This window comes from Lytechinus variegatus, chromosome 8 (genome assembly GCF_018143015.1).
Source record: "Lytechinus variegatus isolate NC3 chromosome 8, Lvar_3.0, whole genome shotgun sequence".
NCBI classification, from domain to species: Eukaryota; Metazoa; Echinodermata; class Echinoidea; order Temnopleuroida; family Toxopneustidae; genus Lytechinus; species Lytechinus variegatus.
In genome coordinates this window covers 32,924,301-32,949,363 of record NC_054747.1, presented here as the reverse complement: position 1 = coordinate 32,949,363, position 25,063 = coordinate 32,924,301, and the positions used below count along the sequence as shown (strand labels likewise).

General features: G+C 37.0%; 1 long non-coding RNA gene across 3 annotated transcripts; it reads left to right on the top strand.

Moving 5' to 3' along the window:
- The first annotated feature begins 2,167 nt into the window (after positions 1 to 2,167).
- On the top strand, positions 2,168 to 12,902 carry LOC121420386. Of its 3 annotated transcripts, none has more exons than XR_005970752.1 (6): positions 2,168 to 3,052; positions 7,707 to 7,894; positions 9,499 to 9,612; positions 9,907 to 10,005; positions 10,843 to 10,935; positions 12,301 to 12,902. It is a non-coding gene; the product is annotated as an uncharacterized LOC121420386 (long non-coding RNA). The 3 variants fall into 3 exon arrangements; XR_005970751.1 differs by lacking the exon at positions 2,168 to 3,052 and adding an exon at positions 4,570 to 4,844; XR_005970753.1 differs by lacking the exons at positions 2,168 to 3,052; positions 7,707 to 7,894 and adding an exon at positions 4,780 to 4,844 and having other exon boundaries at positions 12,301 to 12,901.
- The last annotated feature ends 12,161 nt before the right edge of the window (positions 12,903 to 25,063 follow it).

The following is a 25,063-nucleotide window of genomic DNA, read 5'->3' as shown; positions in this document are numbered from 1 at the left end:
TTGGATATGGGAGAGTGCGTAAGCTATATGGGGAGGTTGTGGTCACGGAGAGGGTGTGGGGTTTGGGTGGGTTAATAGGGGTATGAAAGATGTGTGAGGTAGAGGTGGTGGTGGTGGTGGGGGATATGGGCAGGGGTGGAATGTGAAGGGTTATCTGCTGTCTTGGACAGGGTGCAGGATGTGGGGTTGGATATTGAAGGACGTGTGGGCTTGGTCGATGTGGGATAAAGGAATTACGTACACTTTGACGATTGTGCAGGACATGGAGAAGGATTCAGGATGTACTGGAATATGTGCAAATATATTGAGGGTGTGGGTGTTTGAGCAGGGCGTGTGGTGATGTGTGCGGCATTAGACATGTTAGAAAGGGCGTGTGACAAAAGAGTGGGATGCAAATTATGGGAGTGTTTGTTGGTTATTGGAGAGTGGGTTAGATTCAGGAACCAAGATGTGTATATTTGTGAGTGTATTACTGTAGATTGCGAGTTTGTTCATGAGTGTGTGGGTTATACGAGAGGGGAGAGTGTGTAAAAAAGTGTATTATGAGAGAGGGTGTGGGTTTTGAAAAAGGAATGATTATAGCAGGGGATATGGATTAAGGCATAGTGTGTAGATTACATGAGAGGGCTTGGGTTACGGAAGAGGTGCGTTATAAAATAAAAAGTTATGATAACGGGACAAGGTGTGTGTGTGTGTTTTCGGAAGAGGGTGCTTTCATTCCAGTGTACGTCGTTTTATTTGAGTGTGTGGGTTGGGAGAGGAAGGGACAGCATGCGGGTAGAGCATTAGTGTATTTGGTGGGCACAGTGGAGGGTTCGGGTGGTGGAGGTGGTTTGGAACTGTCAGTGGGTAGGGTGTCCGTTGTGAGATGGGTGTATGTCAGAGGACAGGATGATTGGCACGCCATAGTGTGCAGGTCATTGGAGTGGCTGTGGGTTACGGGTAAAGTGTGTGGCTTATTGGCGAGGGTTCACTGTCCACGATGTGGTACAGATGAAATGTATAAGTTACTGCGATCGATTAACAACAGCACTAAAAAAAAATTATGGAGGTGCCGTGGCCGAGTGGTCTAAGGCGTCAGGCTATACATGGAATGTCCGGGGTTCGATCTCCGGCTGCGGCACCTATGCCCGTGAGCAAAGCATTTAATCTACAATGCTCTCTTATCCTGCTTTCAAATAAATGGAAATGCTATGTGCATTATTGGTAACTAGGTGTGCACTAAAAAAAAATTAAATAGATGAAAATCCTGGGGAATTCTGGTAGTGGGTTTTAGTACATACTGTCCCCGTTCTGTGCATAGAGACAAATTGTAATTGGGTGCATTTTATCACCTCAAATATGTGTAATGAGATTCCCAATGATGTGCGCGAATGAGGTCCCGGGTTATGAGGTATTTCCGAGATCCACTTCGGCATGCAGGTCGACGTCGAGTAAATATGATGTCGGATGAGGTGTAGTGGTGGTTGCCATGGAAACGAGTGGGATGACCTGATTGTATTGGAGCGTTACGACTATTGGTTGGCAAGGATAAAGCACGTCTGGTGTTTGCCAGGATGGTCTTAACCTTCAAGAGCTGTTGATTGCTTTTAAGGAGGAAGAGTCTGAGGGGCGTGTGGAATCAAGAAGCTTGGGGGAAAATGGGGGATGGTGTCGTCTACCTGTATGCCTACCTATGGGGGTAGGGGTGACACCTTATCCCGACTGGCGGAGGGAGTACATGCTGATGTCTGTGAGGTTCGCGTTCTTCTAGAAAACTAAACATAAACCGAGGTTGCTAAAAGTTTGTGAAAGTTGTTAAACAATCTACACTTCGAGATTAATTCTAACGACATCTTGGGCAAATGTGGCCTATATTACTCAAACCCTTCTTTAAGATAAAAAGTTTGTATAAATCTCTATTATACATTGTAAATGAAGTGGATTCTCAAGATACGCAAATAACGTATATCAAAAGTACACAAACCAACTTTTAAAAAAAGTCATTGATATAATGAATAAACATTTATTTCTTCACTTCTTTTTCGTATAAGCTCTAGCCCATAGACATATCTCCGCCACGGTTGCGTATATTATGTTGCAAATGGACACAATTTAAGTTGCTTGGCCATTATGTATATATATATATATATATATATATATATATATATATATATATATATATATATATATATATATATGTATCTAAATCCTACTTAAGGAGAAGCTTTAGGGTTAATAATCAACGGAAGGGCGAACTCGACCCAAAGGGGAATATTTGGATTCGCCCTTACGTTTTAAAGCTAAAATTCTCAATGACGGGGGTTCAAAACAATGCTTAAAATCTATTCCAGCAGAGGGCAGTATTCCTTTTTACTTCCTACGAACTTTGGGCCAAATCTACCCAGCAGTACTCTGACATTACAATCATGCACAAAACTGTGTGTATATACCGTTTGGAGGAAAACTGGTTGCTAAGGCGAATTGATGTATATGCTGACAATCTTTGTAAAATGGGGTATATATCAACATTATCTGTCAATGAAAATGTAACTCAATCCACCACCTACGTTATCCCAAAACTACACCACAATATATAAACTGTACAAAACATGAATGCTTTTAATCCTAATAGTGCCCCTCCTTTTTCGAAAATCTCTATATATTTTACTTTTATATCTTCTACGAAGATTTCGCTGTTACAATGATAAGCGTTTGCAACGTGAACATGTAGTGTGCACGAGAACAGCGAAAAGCACAAATTACCGAGCGCGCAGGCCTCGGCAGCGCCTAGCACGGCCTAGCATATGGGAGCTGCACTAGGCGGCCGGCCTGGCCCGGCTGCCCCGGCGCAGCGCGGCCGGTGCAGGTGATTAGGTCGAGGAGCTGCGTCGCGCCTAAAACCAGTGCAGCCGACCGAACACGACGCCTTCCGCCAGTGAGTGGAAAGTTTCTTGAAAGTTTCCTGAAAGTTTCCTGAAACTGTAAATACTACGACAGATGGTGGACTGTACTCACTAAGAAGAAGAACTTTAAGTTTTGGATATATTTCTAGCAACTTAACGCAATAACGGTAAGTCAGTGACCACTGTGCATAGCGGTAGGCCTAGGCTAACACAAAACTATGTTATCAGTCATGATTTCTAATATGAAGGGAGTGTCTAAGTCTGCGCACCTAAAATTTGATCTCGATTTTATTACAAAGTAAAATATTATTTTGAGAGTCATCAATGTCATTCCATTCTCTATATTCTAATGATCAAGGAAACAAAAAAAAATCAAGAAATTATTTACAAGAACAATGTTTTTCTACGATTTTCAGACGGGCTTGTCACTTTGTGTAGCAAAAATGATTGGTGCCCATGTCTGCGCACTAGCTCATTTTGCACGCAAATCAAATGCAGTGAAGTTTCGGACATTTCTTTTTTGACAATTATTGAAATTTTCAGGGTAGCAAATTGAAACTTGCTGATACTCATTTTTAATCAAATATTTTTGTAGTTTTTGGTATCAAAATGGATTGCTGCGGTCAAGATTGAAAATTGGTACTATCAGTTTGATGTTTTGTTCTATGAAAATTGCGCATTTACGTGAGTGCGCAGACATGGGCACTGCACAGACTTGGGCACTCTTACCATACGATTTGTATTTCTGATTTTGTCTGCCTTATTTTTCCTCTTTTCTTTTAAACGTTGAGCACACATTGAAATTTTCTTTGGCTAGCCTAAGCCTTCATTGCCGTGTTGAGTGCATGCTTTTCACAACTCCTCAGTCCTCTTTTCACAACTCCTCTCTCAGTTTTGTATTTGACTTAGATCTAGATCTACATGTTAAACGTACGAATGTCACTGTCTAAACGTAAACCCTGTTCTGTGTACTAGGCCTACCCCCATCTGATCCTGTCATCATGTAGAACAACTCCTCTGCACCATTTGCAGTTCTCCAGACTGGAGGAAACTAACCGAAGAAGAAGAAGAAGCTGCCGAGACTTCTCTTCATTAGATCTAGTCCTAACAGGACTAACTGTTAGATCTGAAAATGAAATGTAGCTCCGCGGCCGTTATTGGTGCAAAAAATTCCTCCAAGCGGCAGGCCCTCCAAGCTATAAACTAGTTAATTTTATAATATAGATTCTAAGTCTAAGTTAGATAGGCTAACTATAGGCCTAGGTCTAGACTTTGTCTAGGGGCCTAGACTAGTCCTAGGATGGGGGGTTGGGTGTCCGGACACTTGTCTTAACAAAATTGAAGCCCTGTTTTTTGTCTTTGGATTAAGCCAAAATATATAGATCTAGGCCTACGTTGAATTGTGCTTTTCATCATCAATATTTGATCTCCACAATATTGTTTCCCATTTTGTGCTAAAAAACAACGAAGAATTTGATTGTAAACCTTTTCAAATGGCTGTTAAAATGGAGTGTCCGGACACCCAACCCGTCCGGACACCCAATAACTGGACAAAAAGTTACTAGAGTCTAGATTTACTAGTATTAATCCGAGTGAATTACAATAGACCACACTGATAAACCTAAACTAAATAGTAAATTTTCTAAACAACAATTTTTAGAATAATAGAAGTCTGACGTAATAGGACAAAGAGGAATAAAAGATCTAACCAGTTGTTTATCAGTGTGATCTACTTTTAAACTGTTAGGCCCCTAGATCTAGTCTAGATGTTAGATCTATACCGGTAGTCAAATAACTTAATGTAGATCAATAATCTTAATGCTATTAAGTAATATCAATAGATTTACTTCTCATTTTTGCAGATGAAAAGAAGAAAGCCAGAGGAGGTAGCAAAGCACTACATTAGTTGTGGCCAGGACCCAGACTGGATCCAACAAAAATGGGTGAACAAGGAAAAAGGTTAGATTTTCTTTAGCTCTGTCATCAGCATTTTCCACAATTTGTATGTTCCTTGCAGAGAAAAGTGCAAGAGCAATAATCTTCAGGGGCTTAAGTTAGGAAATTGTATGCCTTGGGTGCTACGTAACATAGATCTAGTCTAGCTACGGACAGCTCAATGTGTGATGGGGTCACAATAATTTGTGCAGTTTTCACAATTGTGTTTAGAATCTGATGTTTGGAGCAATAAATCTCTTGAAATACACAATTATTTGTTGAATCTATTTATATAAAACAAATAAATAGATTGTTGACTTCAAATCATCGAAAACAGAGCATTGATTTACGAATGGATTGCGGTACAGAGATCGCTATATCAAAATTCGAATGACGAAATGATCGCATCACTCCACAGAGCAAAATTGCAACAATTGTCAACAACGAGGGTCATATATTGTATGGCATAAGAAGATGGATGGTTTTCAATATTCATATTTGTAAATCAATACAACCCTGGAAAAGATTATTAGACAAGTAAGTGTTGAGTTCATTGATAGAACTTTCAGACGATTTCTAATAGCTAACTCATGGTTAGAGGATGACTACTCTAAGGGAACAATTACCGTCTGCATTGCTCAGACAATTACACCAAGGGTAATTACCCCTAGGACAAATATCCCCAGGAAACCCCCCCCCCCCCCGAACGACAATTACACCCCAGAAGATAGATAATTTAGAATAAGTGACAAAACATAAATGTTCTAAAGGGTAATTGACCCAGGGATATTTTCACATTAAATTTGCATAGTTATCCAATTGAAACAAATCAAGTTACTTTTAAGCATAAAAGTAAAACTTTAAAATGCCAAGACCTACGCTTGAGTAGACCTTGGACTTGGTCCTTGCTCATTTCTACAGAGTGAGCCATTCTCAGCCTCAAGCTAAACAATAACTGGAATACTGGAATTGGAAAAAAAAGCAGAAGTAAAATCAAAACCTTTTTGAATTGTGGTTGTTTATGTAAATTAGATCTAAGTCTATGCAATACACTTGAGGGATTCCAATTTCCAGCAAAAATGTTTTGATAAATTTTCTGGAGCAATCTACATTGAAATTGGAAAAGCAATGAGTGGTAGGTAACTTCATATCTACTCAAGATACATTTGGGTCATTCCATCTGGATTCACCCAATGGGTTTCCTTACCGTCTCAGAATTTGCTCAAATTTGGCATACATAAAATTGACATTTACTTAATCCCAAGAACCCCCCAAAAATAATGTAAATGGTCCATTGGTTTTTGCACTATGGCCTGCCCTTTTTGTTTTGTTTTGGTAAAAATGGGTGTGACCTTCAACATTCAACGGCACATTGCGCCTGAACCGGTCGACCAATTTTTATGAAACTAGTACCATTCAATAGGAAATTCAAATTTCAAAGAGGAATTCAAAAATGGTATCAAAACTATTATTTGAGTAATTTAACGTGGTATGGCCTGAATCTGTGAAGTTCCTGGTCCTGATCCTCAAGTGGATATTGATGACTAATAAGAACGTTAGCGATCGAGAGAACTCAATATTTTCAGTACATTTTGGAGTTGAGTTCCACCACTTTACAATTGGCTGGAGGGACTATAGTAATTATTCCTTTCATGACAGTATTCTACAGTTTATTTGGGATACTGTCATGAAAGGAATAATTACTATAGTCCCTCCAGCCAATTGTAAAGTGGTGGGACTCAACTCCAAAATGTACTAAAAATATTGAGCTCTCTCGATCGCTAACGTTCTTATTGGTCATCAATATCCACTTGAGGATCAGGAACTTCACAGATTCAGATTCAGGTCATAGCACTTTAAATTACCCCTTGACCTTTGCTTTGACCTTGATTTTGACCCCCGGCCGAATAATTTTTTAACTTGATTTTTATGTAACTTAATCGTCAATATAATATCAACATAATATGTAAAGATCTAGGATGATATTTTATTTCTTCATCTAAAAAGCTCTTTTAAATTATATTTACAAATATACTGTTGGCCCCACATATTGATATTGGTGTTAATGTGTGTACAAGTCTCCATTATACATGAATACTCCCAAACTAAAATTACATTGAAATCAAATAAAAAAGGGAAACTCAACTTATCAGGTATTACAGGAAACATTAAACAAAATGAATAATATATGTAGACTACATGTATATTTGCTTATGAAAAGAGACATTTGTTTAGCCCTTTTGATTGGGGTGCAATTTGCCTACATACAACTCACAAGAAAGCTGTATTTTTGACGGAAACAACAATGAGTGTGCTTCCTAGTCAGCTCTACTGTCCCATACTAGATATACCCTGCAGATCTTTGAAGTATCAACATGAGATATGTAGTATTTTAATTGATTGTAATGTAACTTTAGTTTGAAAGTATTCATGTATCATTGAGACTTGTACACACATTACCAACACCAATATCAATATGTAGGGCCAACAGTAAATTTGTAAATATCATTTAAAATAAAAATTGGTCAACCGGTTCAGGCGCAATGTGCCGTTGAAAGTTGAAGGTCACTCCCCTTTTTGCCAAAACAAAACAAAAAGGGCGTGCCAGGGCTCAAAAACCGATGGGCCGTTTACACTAATTTTTTTTCGTTTCATGGAAAGCAAATGTTAAATTTTATGTGTGTCGAATTTGAACAAATTCTGAGAGGGTAAGGTCCAAAATGGCACTTTTATTGGATGAATTGGCATGGAATGACCCATTTCAGGAACCTTACCCGCGCCCATCCCCATTATCTTAATGCTTGCCTATAAATCGATCAAAAGGCATCAAACTCTTATTAATAAAGTCATATTTAATCTTTTGGAATTAACATTTCTCATCATCAGGTCGTGGTGTAGTTGCTACAAGGGATATTACAAGAAGTGAATTTATAGCTGAATATGAAGGGCATCTGGTTACAGAAGAACTTGAAAGAAGGGAAGAACAAATGTCTTCAGATGTGAATTCACCTGGAAATTCACCTGTGAACAAGTGTCTTCAGATATGAATTCACCTGGAAAGGAAAGAAACTATGGTAGGTTTCATAGCAGACCCAATCTTACATATCCGGAAGTAATATATTATCCCACATGTTTTGCTCAGTTCTCACTATCACATTGTAGCTCACATGAGTTAAAAGCTTAAGGTACCAAGTATGGTATTAATTGCCAAAATGGAGGGGGTGGAAGCATGGCCCAAAACAATCACTTATGATGTTCAAAACCCTAATAAACCATATATTTGTGGAATGCCGAGTTAATAAGCTATCCAAAAATTTGACGTTTTACAATCTTGGACCTTTTATATGCTAATTAGCTAATTTTTCCCCCAAAATTGTAAAAAATAAGGTTTTCAAAATGTGAATTATAAATTGTAACCTCCTACATCATTTATGCTATGTGAATTTTATCTTTTTTATTGGGTTATGGGCTGTGAAATCTTCGATTTTACGCGGAATTCCAATTTTTTCCCTCAAACACCAATCTACATTTTCCACATTTTTTTTCCTTCCCGGATCGAGATCCGAAAGTCGGAAATGCGCGCTTCAGAAAAGCGGTAAACTTCAGTTCTCAGCTCAGGCATAATTGTCCATAGCTAGAAAAGCATATATACTTCGCACTGAAGTTAGCTAGTATTCTTGCGTCGGAAAAACCACCAAAATTTACCCTTGCAAGCTACACGAAAACAGCGCATTCGTAGGGAAGGCGGAAGGCCATCAATAGTACATGCACGTTGATGTTAGTGCATACACAGCGAAAGACGAAAACAGCGCATTCGCGTATAGGTGGGAGGCCATTCATAGTACACGCATGTTGATGTTAGTGCATACACAGCGCTATGGTGCAAGTGCACTTTTTTTTGTCGCTAGCGAAATATGCAAATATACATTTTTGTTCAATAACGCTTATATATTTTTGTAATACAAGGGGACATCAAAATGAAAAGAAATGTAAACAAAAATAAAACAGCATCTCATCCGAAATCAATATGCCACTATAGGAATACTTTGAAGGGTTGCTTGTGCTTCCATCTGCACTCCATTTAATTTATATCCTGACTATAATCACATACAGTCACATAAACACCAAGGTATTTTGCTACATATAAAATAGATCTGTATATTGTCTCGCCTGCATAGCAGAGCGAGACTATAGGCGCCGCTTTTCCGATGGCGGCGACGGCGTCAACAATGAAATCTTAACCAAGGTTTAGGTTTTGAAATGTCATTATAACTTAGGAAGTATATGGACCAAGTTCATGAAACTTGGACATAAGGGTAACCAAGTATCACTGATCATCCTGCGTGAGTTTCCAGGTCACGTGATCAAGGTCATAGGTCATTTAGGGTCAACAAACTTAGAATATGCACAAATTTTTTTGAAATTTCATCATAACTTGGAAGTATATGGACCTAGTTCATAAAACTTGGACATAAGGGTAACCAAGTATCACTGATCATGCCAAATTTCGGCGCACTTGCGCGATCAACGATGGACTGAAGTGATTGAAATATCCCAATAGGATTAGGGTTAATATTCTGCCATCCTCATCCTATTACTAGAAAAATGCTAGAAAAATCTGTCTATATGATTGTCATGTCTCATTTGTAGCTCTGTGTTTCTGTATTGGTCATTTCAGCCGGATCATCTGTTGGTGTACCAACCCTTGGACCTCTTTCTCCTCCTAGAGTCCCGCAGAGTCCCACTAAGGAACGCCTTGATCCTCAAAATTCATCATGATGTAATGATGGAGGTACTATATGTTTTTTTTTCACTTCAATTAAACATAATCATCTTAAAATATTCACTTTTTAGAACCTCCTGCACATTCAGTAAATTTCATTTTGGTATGAGAAGTATCAAGGTACTAGCAATTGATATTCTAACATCGTCATCATAATATACCTAAGTTTGTTTTTTACATTTTTTTGGAATAAATATGTTTTTATGATTTATAAGTCTCAGTCAGAATCTGTTATAAATGGCATTAAGTGAATTACCTGCAATGTGAAAATATAACTTTCTGTTTCTGTATTGTTTATTTCAGCTGGATCATCTGGTGGTGTATCAGCCCCTGGACCTCTTTGTCCTCCTAGGAAAAATCCTACCCTGGTACCCCTCAATCGTCAGGAAGATTCATCAAGAGGTACTGCATATTAAAACAATCCCTGTATATCAATAGTGTAACTAATTGTTTACTAGTTTATTCCTCCTTGTGCTAAAGAAAAAATATGTTTTAGAGACATTGATCTTTAATACAGTTTAATTTGCAATGAATAAACATGGATTATCAATTTCTGTATGTCTTGTTTATTACAGGTCTCCCTGCAGTGTCCAGTCCTAATCAGGATTCTCTCTGTCCTTTTATGAAATTGTTGATTATATATTTATTTGGTACAACTTGCTGTAACAGTTTTCTTTGTCCCTGCTAGACTGACATCAAAGAAATGTCAGGGAAATTTATAATTGGCCCAAAATATCAAAAATATCAAAATAACATTTATAGGATAAAATGCTATGACCCTTTGATAGTGTAATCTCTTTGACTGCAGTACAAGTCTTTTGTACTGCAAATAGTTAACTTCAACATATAGAAAACATTTATAGCTGGAAATGAGGTTGAAATAACTATTATTGAATTTTTAAGACTTCATCACAGATCGTCTTTTTGAAATGCTGGGAGCCCTAACTGGCAATTATTCACATGCAGATTTTATTTCTTGTCATTGAATTGATGTAATGGGAATTAACTTACCAGGAATGTAGCACCTTAAACACACCAATTCTTGAGGTAATCGAGCCTCTGATTGTGTGAAAGACCATTAATAATTCCCCATTCGCCAAAATAGAGTTCGTGATACACATTCTCCTGAAACATGACTTCTAATCCCATGCTTTCTATTTTGAAGTTATCTTGATATTCCAAAAAACAATAGTCTATGAATATTCTTCATTGTCTATAATTATTCTCTCAACATTTTAGAACGGAGGTACACGAGATGGGAGTCTGGGGAAACGGCTCAACTAAAAGAGTTCTTCAAAGAATACTTCACATCAACTCAAACAAAACTTCCATGTAAGTTTGACTATCTGCTATATTTTAAATATGTGACCCTGCATCTCAAAACAACCATCATACCCCTCAAAATAATGAAAAGAAAGTACCCATTCTAAAAAAATATTTACTTAGAAAAGGGGCTTTGAAGTTTGGGGTCTATTCAAATGCAGAATCTCAACCAGGGGCGCTCCGTGCGGTGCATGGGACAAAAAGCAGAATACAAATCTCCACAGCAATCACTGTGAAGGTATTATTAAATTAAGCTGAAATTTGACACACTCATTACAAACAGTCTAGTTATGCTTATTCTCAACTTTCGATGCAATAGCATCATCCTTTTAAAAGTTATCTAGAGTTTGAAAGTGAAGAGGGTATAAAAGAATTTCAAGAATGAAAAGGGAACTCTACCCCCTAAAGACAAAGTGTGCTAGAAAAACTGCAGTAAAGACATATTTCCTGTTTGTTTTATGATCCAAGAAGAATTGCTCTTTCAGAAAATATGTAGAAAAATAAATTGACACATTTTGGTCCTATATTTTTGGTCCTTGTGTAAAATCGGTTTGTGCAACTTTTTGTTGGTTTTGAGATACGCGGTCACATATGATCTACACAAACATTGACAAACTACTAGGTGTTTGAAAACACTGATCATGTAATTTTCAGGTTTGAAATATAATTACTAGACAAATGCAGTTTGAATGTGACCCTTGTCTTTTTTTTTTTTGCCTCTGCCACACTGTTATGTTTTTGGGCCATCTGTCATACTGACCATTCAGGATAATAATACATTAAAAATATTGAGTTTCCCCTGACCTTGTCTGTTTTGGCTTTTTTTTCTGTTCTCATTACAACTTATAGGTCATTTTGTAGTCTGAAGCGGTATTTGTTTTTTCACCGAGTACTCCGGTATTTCAAAAGGGGAATACCAGATACATAAGACTGGTTAAGGATAAATGAGACTGAATTATGAATGCCTCATAGAGTACAGATGCTTCCTTTTGTTATGTGACTTTTTACACATAGAAAGGATCAGCAAAAGTGGAAAAGCGGAAAAAGGGGCAAAAAGTATTCCCTGAGGATTTGTCATACTGCTAGTAGTCTATTTTGCTAAGTCGTATGCATCATTCAGAGAAGAGGTTTCCACGGGTGTTCGTATCATTCTTTTTCTCATGTAAATACCATGCATACTTTTATAACGTGTTGGTGCATCTAACAACTTGAGAGAATCGAGTTAGACCTCACTGAATCTCCCTGATATCGGGGAGTTTTTTAGATCAGGTGCTTCTCACCTGTTAACTTATTTTAAATTTATGGCAATCTGTGCTATATCTATCTTTATTGATAGTAATTGCAATAACTTCAATGTCACTTTGATTTCAACAGCAAGAGCAGAAATTAGAAAATTCAAAATGAGATTTCCAGCCTTCAGACATGATGTAAGGACCATAGCAACCAAGGTCATGAACGAGGTGCGGAAGACCGAACGACTGACAGAGGAAAGAGTCAAACGAATTGGGATAAGATAATGAGGTGATGGGCTAACAGGTTAATCGGGACATTTATGGTAACAGTAACACGCATCTTTTAGGATAGATTCCGGATTGTGCTTAGAATAAAATAAACTTACAGTCTTCATAAATCCCTTTTGAGTGTTTTCAACAATCCAATTAGTGAAGTCTTTCTATATGAGCTCACCTGAGCCGAAGGCTTATAACTGCACAGATGCTCGTCCCTGCAAAAACTGTCGCCTCATGGGCAACAGAGCATGCGGATAGTGATTAATCACCTAAATATTAGCTGTGGGGTCATGCTTGTTATCAATTATTTTATGGTACTTTGATGAATTGTGTTAGGGTCCCTTACAATCAAGTGGGTGGAGCATTGGAGGAGTACCCTCTCATGATCGAGGATTTTAAATAAAATAATGCATGCAAACATATTTTTAAAATGTGATTCAGGCAATTGCAGGGGCATAGGTAGTTGATGTCAGATTTGCTGGCAGGATTAAGAGTACATAGGGCCCACAGGGCAACAGTTTGTTCAGGGTGACCATTTGGTAGGCAAGTCAGAGGATCTCTCAATCAAATTTATTGATAAAATACTACTAGAGGCATAGGATTGAAAGTTGCTCAATTGAAGCATGTGGTAATTACTAATTTGCAATTACATATGACAATTGCATGACATCAGGTGAGCACCAGGCCCCCTGGGGCTCTTATCATTTATCCCTAACTGCCCTCCTCCATAGTTTTGGCGATTGCATCGCGACCGCTACCAATTTCAGATTCTCGCTTTATGACTTTTTCCCTTGCAGTCTTGTCTTGCACACATTTTGCAGGGACTGATTTTTAAAATTTACAGGGGAGCTATAAATAGCTCTCCTAGAGGCTCTCAAGGAGAATTTTTAGGGAGCTAAATTTGTTCTTCACGTAGAAAGATTGGGTTAAAAGGGCTCTGTAAATCACTCCCCAAAAAGCATTTAAGGGGAGCTTGGGAGAGCAATCGCTCTCACTCCCCTTTAATCTTACTCCCTGATTTTGATACCACATTTGTCCTTATCAGACCTACCTAAGGGGTATTATGGGCCAATTAGCAGACATGCCAACAAAAAAACGTATTCCGTACTTTTCTATCCTCTTTCGCTTCTTTAGGGGGTACTAAGATCTATAGATGTCTATGAATGCATAGCACCATCATGCCATACTGCATTGCACCTGTCTTCATAGAAAACATTTAATTGTCCAATGAATTGTCTATGTCCCTCATTTACCAGAACGAATGCTTTTGGTGCAGGAATGAAACACTTGTGAAAATGTATGTATGTTTTCTATTGAAAATAATTGAATAATAAAAGGTTTCAGGTCGACAGGTGGAATGAGATTGATATTTTTATGATCTGAATAATTATTGACATCTAATGAGTTTGGGACCCTTTATCCAAATGTAAAAGACAAGAATGCGCTTTTAGGTTGGCAGTACTGAATTGGTATGCGCATGTCATTAAAAAGGCTATAGCTGCATATATTTGTGTACATTTACATACATTAATACTTTATGCAAATCTGCTGTACTCATAAAAATAGATAAGAATTGATTTATTTCACATTTGGGAAACATTAATCTTCATTATTACACAGTTTTCATGTAATTTTGTACTTGTTTAGGCTGAAGTTATGAAAATATCCCCAAATGCATAAAATACGCATTATGAATAATTCATTTCCTAATTATGCACAAAAAAAATGCACAATTGATTGTAAAAAATTACACCACCAGATTCAGCATCCAGCATTCAGATAAAATTTAGCTTCTCAGCCTCACTCTAACTAGAGCATTTTACCCACTGTACAATATATAAATACAAATATATGTTGTGCTAGTAATGTCATGCCTAGCTGATTCTAGTTCAAACTCGGAGATGTAATCATTAGTCTAGTAAGATAGATGATTTTTTGTTTGTGAAGGCAGCTTTAATTGCAAATAATTGGAATTAAGTATTTCATTGTTGATTCACCTAACTCTCAGCAGCCTTATTAAAAAGGCTGTATAAAATTAAATCTGACTTATTGCCTACCTGAGCAAATGCCTTCTAAAGCCTCCCCTAATGTTTTGGGGGTTTACTTCTTTTTTAATGATGTTGGTGCTGGGGACAAAGCAGGTATACTTGGCAGACAATCAGTGTATATATGCATAAAAATATACATGATAGCACAGGTACGTCATTTTTGTAAGTGTAAGCATGGCTGGAGTATGTTTTTTTTTATTCAATTCAGTTGACTTCTGCTCAGGAGATCAAGTGTAATGTGAAATGTACTGGAATGGATATCATTTATTTGATAAGTGCTTGTCTTATGTTTCACTTGCTCTAGATGTGTAACAGCTACATTGTAGTTCATGTATTTGTGGAATTGGACACGAGAAGAAGAAATTCATGGCATATCCTTCCCTTGTCAGCACCACCCCCTTCTCTTTCGCTGTACTAGTTTATCGAAAAATTCACCTAAAAAACTGAGAAACAAATTTTACCTGCATAATATCGATTGCTGTGTTTATTTTTTATACAAAACAGGACAAATATCAAAATTCATGACGAACGTTGAAGAATTTTGCTGGATGTTATTACATGCATTGCTCCTTTTCATAGTATTGTATACCCATTGCATAATATACGTTTGTGTGTTTATTGTTCAAGTATGAAGTAGGAAACTTATTAACAATTCATAAAAAAGGTTCAACAAGTTTTTCCATTGCCATAATATGCAGTGTGTTACATAAATTAACCATTTGTCTTGGTTTAAGATATACATTTGGTATAAATATAACAATTATTAATTAATTATTAATTTTTAGTTTATTATTAATTATTAATACAAAAAAAATTGCTCATAATTATAGATAAATGAAGCGCTCCTTGTCGTTCATAGCATCAATACAATGCTTCCCCTTATGTCACATATGGCACTGCATGTCTAGAAATTATGAGAAATTGAAAGGAAATTTTTCAAGAACTGAGATTTGTAGTATCTGTAGTAATCTGTATGTATTTAGTACTGTGAGTTGGACATGTACAAGAGGTCGTAGTTCATGAAATGTGACATTTCAATTGTTCCTTTGCATGTTTGGTGTTTATAAGTACTTTGTGGATAACCCAGGTTTGGAGCAGTTCATGCTTCAACTTCATTGTGAATTGTCTTTTTACATTGTGTATGAATGGATGTTTTCACATTGTGATAGATTACTTGTTTCATTAAAATTCACTTAATCAGATGCACTTCTGTCCTCGTATGACATTTGTTGGTGTAAGTTTTTGTCTTTAATCTTGGACGCAGTCTTTTTCTTCATTTGTCTGCAGGGGGGGGGGTAATAATCATGCAGACTTCTCAATAACACTGCCTGCAGTTACTGTAAGAGAGTAAGACTTAGAGTGTTTTAGAAACGCACGACATTGTGTTTCAGGGTGAAATGATTCTTCCATATGAAGACAAAGTTACTCTTCCAGGTATCCCCCCTCTTGGTGGCACAATAAACGTGGCTGCCGTGCGTACACCTTTATTATTTTTTTATTTCATTTTCAGGCGGGGACAGGGGAGGGGGCTCTCACCACAAATTTTGTAAGCTTCAAGCTTATTATCTAAATCCCACTGTCAAAACAGACCTTACTATTATTCATGTACAGGTATTGGTGTATGTTTGTTTTTAATATGTGTGTGTGTGTGGCGTGTGGGATACATATATTAGTCTGTAAATATATTGAAAAAGTGTTTGTGTATGTATGTTATACGTGTTTATGTAAGTGTTCTTTTTGTTTGGGGTGTTTATACATGCGTATAGGGGTGTGCGAGGTGGTTGGCCTATTGCTTGGTTTGGTGTAACTATGGGCATGCGTTTGAGGGAATGAGGGAAATGAGATGAATTGAATTTTTATTTATCAAACGCCTAGTGGGCAATGACCACAATCTCATAATGTGTTTATTTGAGTGTGTGTTGGGGGGGGGGGTGCACAACAACAACGTGAAATGAGCGGAGAAGAGTGTGGGTGGATTAGTTTATATGCCTATAAATGTGTTATGCCTTAAATTGGTATACCTACTTCAAGAATGTAGGCGCATAATGAGTTTGTAATCAACATCCCATTGCCGTAATTAGTCTTAAAATGAATGGGCATCCACTACCTTATTGATTGTAAATTAAAAAACAAAAAAAACTTAAATATAGCCCCAAAACTTCAATTTTTTAAAATAATCATGATCCTTTTAATATGCAATAAGTCGTGAAGACTTTTTTGTCGGGGGCGGTCTTTAACCCTTTTCAGAACTTAAACTCACTTTCCCCTGACTGAACACCATCCCAAACTGGGGGGGGGGGCGGGGGTACGCCCATGCCACCCCATGATCATCCCCCAGCTTGCGCTGTAGGCTACATTACGTTGCTCAGTATTTAAACTCCTTACCGCCATGCTATGAATCACGGTAATCCACTGCCCAAACCATCTATGAAAAATAATACATGCAGGTTAGAATCTTGCATTCTCACTGGTCACCCCCCCCCCCCCAAATCATGATCACTCATTGGCACCGTTTTTAGCAACACATATTTTAAAAAGAAGAGTCTACCCAAAAATATTTTTTCAACAGGATCAGAAATATTAGAAGATCAGAACAAAAAAAAAGTTGAGAAAAATCGGACAACTAATAAGAAATTTATGAGTGTTTAAATCATGGAGCTAAAGCTCCATGATGATAGATAGGTAGATCCCCTATATGCATGTTTACATCAATACAAACTTTGTAGCTTACGTACTGTAGAAATGATGCATTTTGCACTATAAATATAAACAAAATTATGGTAATTAGTGCACCCACGACGTCATCAAATTGGCAACATGTCTAAAAGTTTTCACTGATTTGCCCATTTTTTTCAAATCATTTAAAAGTCATAACTTTTTTTATTACCTGTCCGATTTTCCCCAAACTTTTTTTTTCTGTATCTCTCACTTTAAGGGCTATTTTTTCTATTGCCAAAATAAACAAAGGTGCCGGTAATGGATATCCTTGTCTAACGAGTAACGCCTCTTGATGGGAATATATCGTCGGCGGAGGACCAGAAGGGCGCTATTGCAGATCAAAGATGTTCCGTTGGAAACCAGAAGGGCGCTATTGCTATTGACTTTGTACAGCAATAGCGCCCTTCTGGCTCCGAACGAAACACCTTTAAAATATAATAACGCCCGTATGGCTCTCAACAGACGATAGTATGTTAGCCATCCATTCAAAATGACGTTGTTGAATATATATAATATAGCTATCGATTTCCTAAATCCAGTTTTAAAACCATAAGCTCTTAAACAATTTAAAATAAAATTCCACTCTAGCGTGTCAAACGCTTTGTGAAAATCAACAAAAATAGACACCTTTCGGCAGGTTGCGTATAACACGACTAAATATATTTCCGAAAAATTTGTTCAGCTTTTGAAATCGGGACCGGCTTGCGATTGTGATGTCCACACAGTTCAATACATGACGTACGTATCTATTGTCCCATGACACACGGCTTAATTCTACGAAAGTAGCTTTAATTATGTTGTATTTGAAAATATCAATTACATCCTGAATGAGCCTTGCTACATCAAAACCACGTCTAATATCCCTCCTGATCTTCGTCAATCAATTTATGCAGGACTTTCTGTAATCCATTAGCGAGTACTGTTGTAATCAACTTATAATCGATATTGAGCAACGTTATTGACCGCAAATTTTGTAGGTTTTCTCTTTCACCATTTTTGAATATGGGAGAAATAATCCCTTTCCTCTGTGAATATCACAGTATTCCTTTCGGAAAGCTCTTATTAATACTCTTAAAAATAATCCCCTATATAGTGGTGTTATGTTTGACAAAAACGGGTATTGCGTGTACTTCCAAAGGGGAATATAGTGGTGCTACATGTGACAAAAAGAGGTATTGCATGTACACAAAGGGGAATATATATATAGTGGTGATGTATATGACGAAAAAGGGGAATTGCATATATACAAAGGGGAATATAGTGCTGCTATATGTGACGAAAAGGGGAATTGCATGTACTTACTAAGGGAAATATAGTGCTGCTATATGTGACAAAAAGGGGAATTGCATGAACTTACAAAGGGAATATAGTGCTGCTATATGTGACGAAAAGGGGAATTGCATGAACTTACAAAGGGAATATAGTGCTGCTATATGTGACGTAAAGGGGAATTGCATGTACTTACAAAGGGAATATAGTGCTGCTATATGTGACGAAAAGGGGAATTGCATGTACTTACTAAGGGAAATATAGTGCTGCTATATGTGACGAAAAGGGGAATTGCATGTACTTACAAAGGGAATATAGTGCTGCTATATGTGACGAAAAGGGGAATTGCATGAACTTACAAAGGGAATATAGTGCTGCTATCTGTGACGAAAAGGGGAATTGCATGAACTTACAAAGGGAATATAGTGCTGCTGTATGTGACGAAAAGGGGAATTGCATGAACTTACAAAGGGAATATAGTGCTGCTATATGTGACGTAAAGGGGAATTGCATGTACTTACAAAGGGAATATAGTGCTGCTATATGTGACGAAAAGGGGAATTGCATGTACTTACTAAGGGAAATATAGTGCTGCTATATGTGACGAAAAGGGGAATTGCATGTACTTACAAAGGGAATATAGTGCTGCTATATGTGACGAAAAGGGGAATTGCATGAACTTACAAAGGGAATATAGTGCTGCTATCTGTGACGAAAAGGGGATTGCATGAACTTACAAAGGGAATATAGTGCTGCTGTATGTGACGAAAAGGGGAATTGCATGAACTTACAAAGGGAATATAGTGCTGCTATATGTGACGAAAAGGGAATTGCATGAACTTACAATGGGGAATAAAGTGCTGCTATATGTGACGAAAAGGGGAATTGCATGATCTTACAAAGGGAATATAGTGCTGCTATATGTGACGAAAAGGGGAATTGCATGCATTTACAAATTTATATTTATTATTAATATCATGTGGTGCAATATATTTTCTAGAAAAACATTAATTTTTGTTTTGTCTGATCGTAAAATAAACAAATATAATTTATTTTCTCATTTTTAAAAAAATAAATACTGCCCAGTTAATAAGGCGAAGGAGCCGACTTTACAAATACTGAAAGGAGAAGGCCCCTTTCGTTCATTGTGGGGTAAAAATACCTTAGGGAGAATTTTTGGGAGAACCAAAAATTGTATATTCCAAATTAAACGCAGGGACACAGGTAAAAGGTCCTCACTTTTTAGATTACCTCCCGTTATTTACAAATATTTATCAAAATCAAAATTTAATCACGCATAGCCTCATTAACGTGATATAGGTTGAATTCCCCTTTGCGTACAATTTTCGAGCATTCGCCCTTTGGTTGAATCTAGGTATATGTATATATATATATACATATACATAATGTATATGTACCTTTCTGTGCAGGGTGGTCTTGCTATAACTCTTAATGAGTTGATATCGACCAGTCATTTGGTGCGCACATGATTGGATTACATTTACTTGATACATGCGAGACTCCAACCTTGGCCCCAACATGCGGGTGATAAAGAAGGGGGAAAACCCGACCTCGCTAACGCGAAATGGAGAGAGTTTGAGAGGGGCAACCTTAAACTAAAGTGTTTGGTGTGAAGGCTTTAAGGTTAGATGGTAAGAAATCAATGATCTTAACATTCAGCTAGACCCCACACCTGTCAAGAGAAATAATGAATAATTCAGGGTTGTCGGTGGGCTCTGAGAGAACCAGTCTACATCGACCGATCGATCTCTGGTAATGGGGGTTTAGAGTATTTCCGGCCCCTAGTTTGAGGGGGTAATCTACATCACTCTCTTCCTCCCCTCTGTACTTATCTCTCTCTCTCTCTTCCTTTCTTTCTCTTACTATCTCTCTCTACACCTACTTCTGTCTCTGCTTATCTATCAATCACTCTACTCTCTCTCTCCCCCCGTCTTTCTTTCCAATCCCCCTTCTCTTCTCTCTCTCTCTCTCTCTATCTCCCTCTCTCTCACTCTTTAACTCTGTATCTCTATATTTTCCGATATCACTATCTCTGCTCATCTAACAATCACGTTCCCTCGATCATTTCTCACTCATTTCCTACCTATCCTCTTTCAGCTCTCCATCTTTCTCTCCCTTTCTCTCACCAACTTTCGCTTGCTTCAATCTAATCTACCCCTGTCCTACGCACACCCCGGGCCTTCTCTTGCACATACCCTATCCATTCCCAGCTGTAACTACATACTTCTATATGTCTATTTTGTTTTTATCTGTCGATAAAGATTTAGAATGTAAATGATCTTACCACTGCTGATCTTTTTATCCCTGCATTGTTTATATTGATGGTAATTGTTGCTATGGTAGTGTTAAAAAGAAGAAAAGAAAAAAAGCTGTTTTATTCCACATTCAGATTTGCAATGAATAATATAAATATGATGAACAAACACAACTAATATTTTCGGGGGAAAATAGAGGGGAAAATCCATTACAACCGACAGCAACAGAAATATATCGACAGCCTTCCAGGCCGTGATAAATGGACTCCTTATTCTAATACTGCGGTCCTGGAATTCGGTCAAATATGTAACTTGGTCGCTTTATGGTGAAGAAAAAAAAGTTTTTCGTAATTGTATTTTGACGATATGGGCCCCAATCGGCTGGGAGGGCGTAAATCCAATAAATACCGGGGCATTTCGTGTCGCTTTATGACGTAGAAACTGAGATGTGACACTGTATAGTCAAGTTTATAGCACGCATATTTTGATCGCAACATCGCTCGTGGAAAACAATATACTAATTTCGTTTGGAACAAGGGCTTGGATAAAAATGGAATGCAAGTTGTAATGAGTGGTTTATACGATACTGATAAAAATCAATTATGCTAAAAGGCCCCGTTGGCGAATGCTTATCGGAGAACATAATAGGGTTTTCAACAGAGAAACATGGGCAAGCTACTCACAATGCTTAGTGTGAAATATAATGTAGTGAGAACTTAGGAAAGCCACTATGTATTGCGCTATCTTGATAGTAATGTGATGCCAGCATGAAGATTATGATCTTGGATTCTTGGAGTAGCTTTTTTAAGAAAATGAATACGATGAATTGATTTTAAAGAAATACCCAAGCAATTAATATTTATATAAAAACATAACTATTAAAAACAATAAAACATATTGTCGATTTTATATGTTTGTATTGTTTATTAGCCCGTTTCCAGGGTTCTATTTGATAAATGCTGCTTTACTTTTTTTACATATCCTGTCAATGAAATTGGTTGTTTTGCAAGCAAATTACTTATTATTGTAAATATTCAATAATATCTTAATAGTATAGCATTTATGTGTAATTTATAATATAAACAAATGAATTGAATGTTATTTTTTATTCAATGAAAATGAATTATCATGACTATTATTGCTATTATCCTGAAACCTGATAATGAACATAATTTAATATCAGTATAATTATCAAACAACTGGATCTCTTCTATTCCTAACTCTTTTCTGATATTATGAAATAAAAAGATATTACGGGAAAAAAAGGAATCAAGTCTTCAATCAGGCAGTTTGCCCTTCTTTAATGAACTCACTTCGTGGAAAATTAATTTACTCATTTTCCCTCTTCCTCTTCGCACAATCCCAATCAAACACTTCATCTCGGTAAATTTGCCCAAAACCGATTGCATTTTGTCCAAATTGAATAAGAATCAATAAAGACTTAGGTTTGGAGACCGCCCTGGTCAAGCGTGCCTCTGACCGCTTTTGATAAAATAATAGAATTGTTGTAAGATAGTGAGGGTGGGAGAGAGAAGGGGAGGGAGAAAAAGGGGGAGGGGAGATAGAAAGAGAGAGATGAGGTTACACGTGTGTGAGGGTGTGTGTGTGTGTGTATGAATATGTGCAAACCCATCGCAGACGGAGATAAAGAGTTTACACACCTAGCTTGAAAGAGAGACATAGATGAGGAGAAAAATGGGAAAGAGAGTCAGGAAGAGGGAGAGAAAGAGAGAGAGAGGGAGAGAAGATAACGTGATAGTCCCTGCTCTTTTCAATTTCTGGACGCTTTTAATGTTATAATAAATATGCATTAAATCTCTTTATTTTACTTAGTTTTTTTTTTGTCGTGTTTTTTCTTTGAACAAAAGCAAAAGCCCACCATCTGTATACATCCAAACCATAAAGTTAAATACGCAATAACTCTTTGATCGAAACAGAGACACACACACTTTCGACATGTATTAACAATACTGATAATGTTAATAAGAAGTTAATGCCCTCACAACAACAAGCCTTTTCTAAAACTTAAGCATTTTTTAAGCTTGGAGCAGGCGTGCATGAGAACGTGTGTTGGCCTATACAAACTGCGTGTGGATACAAACTGAAAGATTGTCTATTAAGTTGCATAGGTATTTAAGTGATCATATCAGAGCTAGACCCAGAAAAAAAATCATAAGGATAAAGCAAATAAGAATTTAAGATTAATTTCGTCGATTTTAAATCGTCCTTTTGATTCTTCACCTCTTAAGCATGTTACGGGTGGCCGCGTAAAAGGGAAATATGTCAGGAATAACATAAAGGGGAAGATAAAGAGAGGGACAGGGTGGAGTATATAAAGTCGGCATCCAACACACTTTTACACATTTTTTACTCATGAATGAAATAAACCTCATGCATTCCTACTCATAGCGACCATGAAATTATACATATCCGACCTTTGTGCCGCATCTATCTTTGCATTAGACAGCTAAGCAAAACTATGATTGAGTCGACAAACCACCAACCCCCAATGAAGGGGAACTCATGAGCACACTTCTGTAATTGGAGAAGACTCAAGAACAACACGTTCTCTATATTTATCCTCTCATTTATCTTACCTTCATTCATCTTCATTTTTTTTCTTTTATCAGCGGTTAGCATTTTGCCCCCACATGACTGCCTGTATTTGAAAACTATAACTGGGAACATATTAGCATTATGACGTGTTCAGATGATTATGATGGAATATGAGAATCCTGATAAATGCACGTCTGGGCTTCATGTATTTTTTTTTTGTTTTATTTATTGTTTGTATCTTGTAAGCATGTTTAAACAATTTTTATGGCTTGATGTACTCGTTGACAACATCTTAAACCAACCAATTTCATTTTTGTCTTGTAGTTTTTATTTATTCTTAGTTTTGTTTTTGTCTTCTTTTTCATCATCTTCTTTTTATTTGTCTTCCTCTTTCTCTCTCCTCTTCTACTTATTTAATTGTCATAATCAGTATTATCAATATTGTTTTTATTTAATTATTATTTTGATTTCAGAAGCATTGTTTTCATTTCATCAAAAAAAATCAGAATCACTACGAGCATTTTCATCAGTGGTGGTGATGGTGGTGGTAGTGATAGTGGTATAATTTTTAGTAGTAATAGTAGTAGTAGTAGTAGTAGTAGTAGTAGTAGTAGGAGTAGGAGAAGAAGTAGTAGTAGTAGTAGTAGTAGTAGTAGTAGTAGTAGTAGTAGTAGTAGTAGTTGTTGTAGTAGTAGTAGTAGTAGTAGTAGTAGTAGTAGTAGTAGTAGTAGTAGTAGTAGTAGTAGTAGTAGTAGTAGTAGTAGTAGTAGTAGTAGTAGTAGTAGTAGTTGTTGTTGCTGTTGTTGTTGTTGTTGTTGTTGAATTAGTAATAGAAATAGCACCAGCAGCAACAGTGTTCTTGTATCATTTCCATGATTATTATCAGATATATATAGATATATTTTAGCATATTTCAGTTTCATTTTCAATAGGAAATTATATTTACTTCTACATTATTCTTCTTCACCTATCTTAATAGTTTACTCTACTTTTAAAAAAAATATGTTACAATCGAAGGAACATTTCTCGAGGGACTGTATCATTATTATTAAAGCTACATTCTGCTAAGATGGCATTAATAGCATTCCAGATTCTTCAGCATTACGGCTAATAATGTAATAATGTAATGCACAGAGAGAAGAAAAGGCCAAAATTCCATCTTGTAACACGATTCGCAAATATGCCCTTGTCAACAACGATGGCCATGAAAAAGAAATAAAGCAAAGAATTGGATGAAACGACCTTGGTAATGTAATAAGATCCCTTCTGGGTTTTTTTGGCCAGAAATGTGCTGGGATTCGTGGAGAATGAATCAAAATCGAATTATTGAAAATTTGGGATGAATGCTGAGCAGATCATGGCGCCGACAGGACCCGAGGCGAAGCGAGGAAATACAAACGAGGCGACATCTCCGAGTAGAAATGAATGGAAAGACTGGATAGATGAAGATTAATATGGGGAAGGGTGTAGGTTGGGAGAGAACGAAAGAGAATTACAGTCTTTGTTAAGACAATGATACGGGCACTTCAGGGGGTGAAGGAATGACTCTATAAGGTGCACTAGATGAAGAGTTATAAGAAAATATCAAGTTTGGTTACCACTAAAGCTTATAGTGGTAGGAAACAGGTAAAACAACATTAATTTGGTCAAAGCATGCATGTTGGTTGGATACAATTTTTATACAGTTTAGTCAATGTTTTGTCAATATTTACGTATAAGACATGAATTACATTACATTGATGGCTAAAATTTGACCCATCAT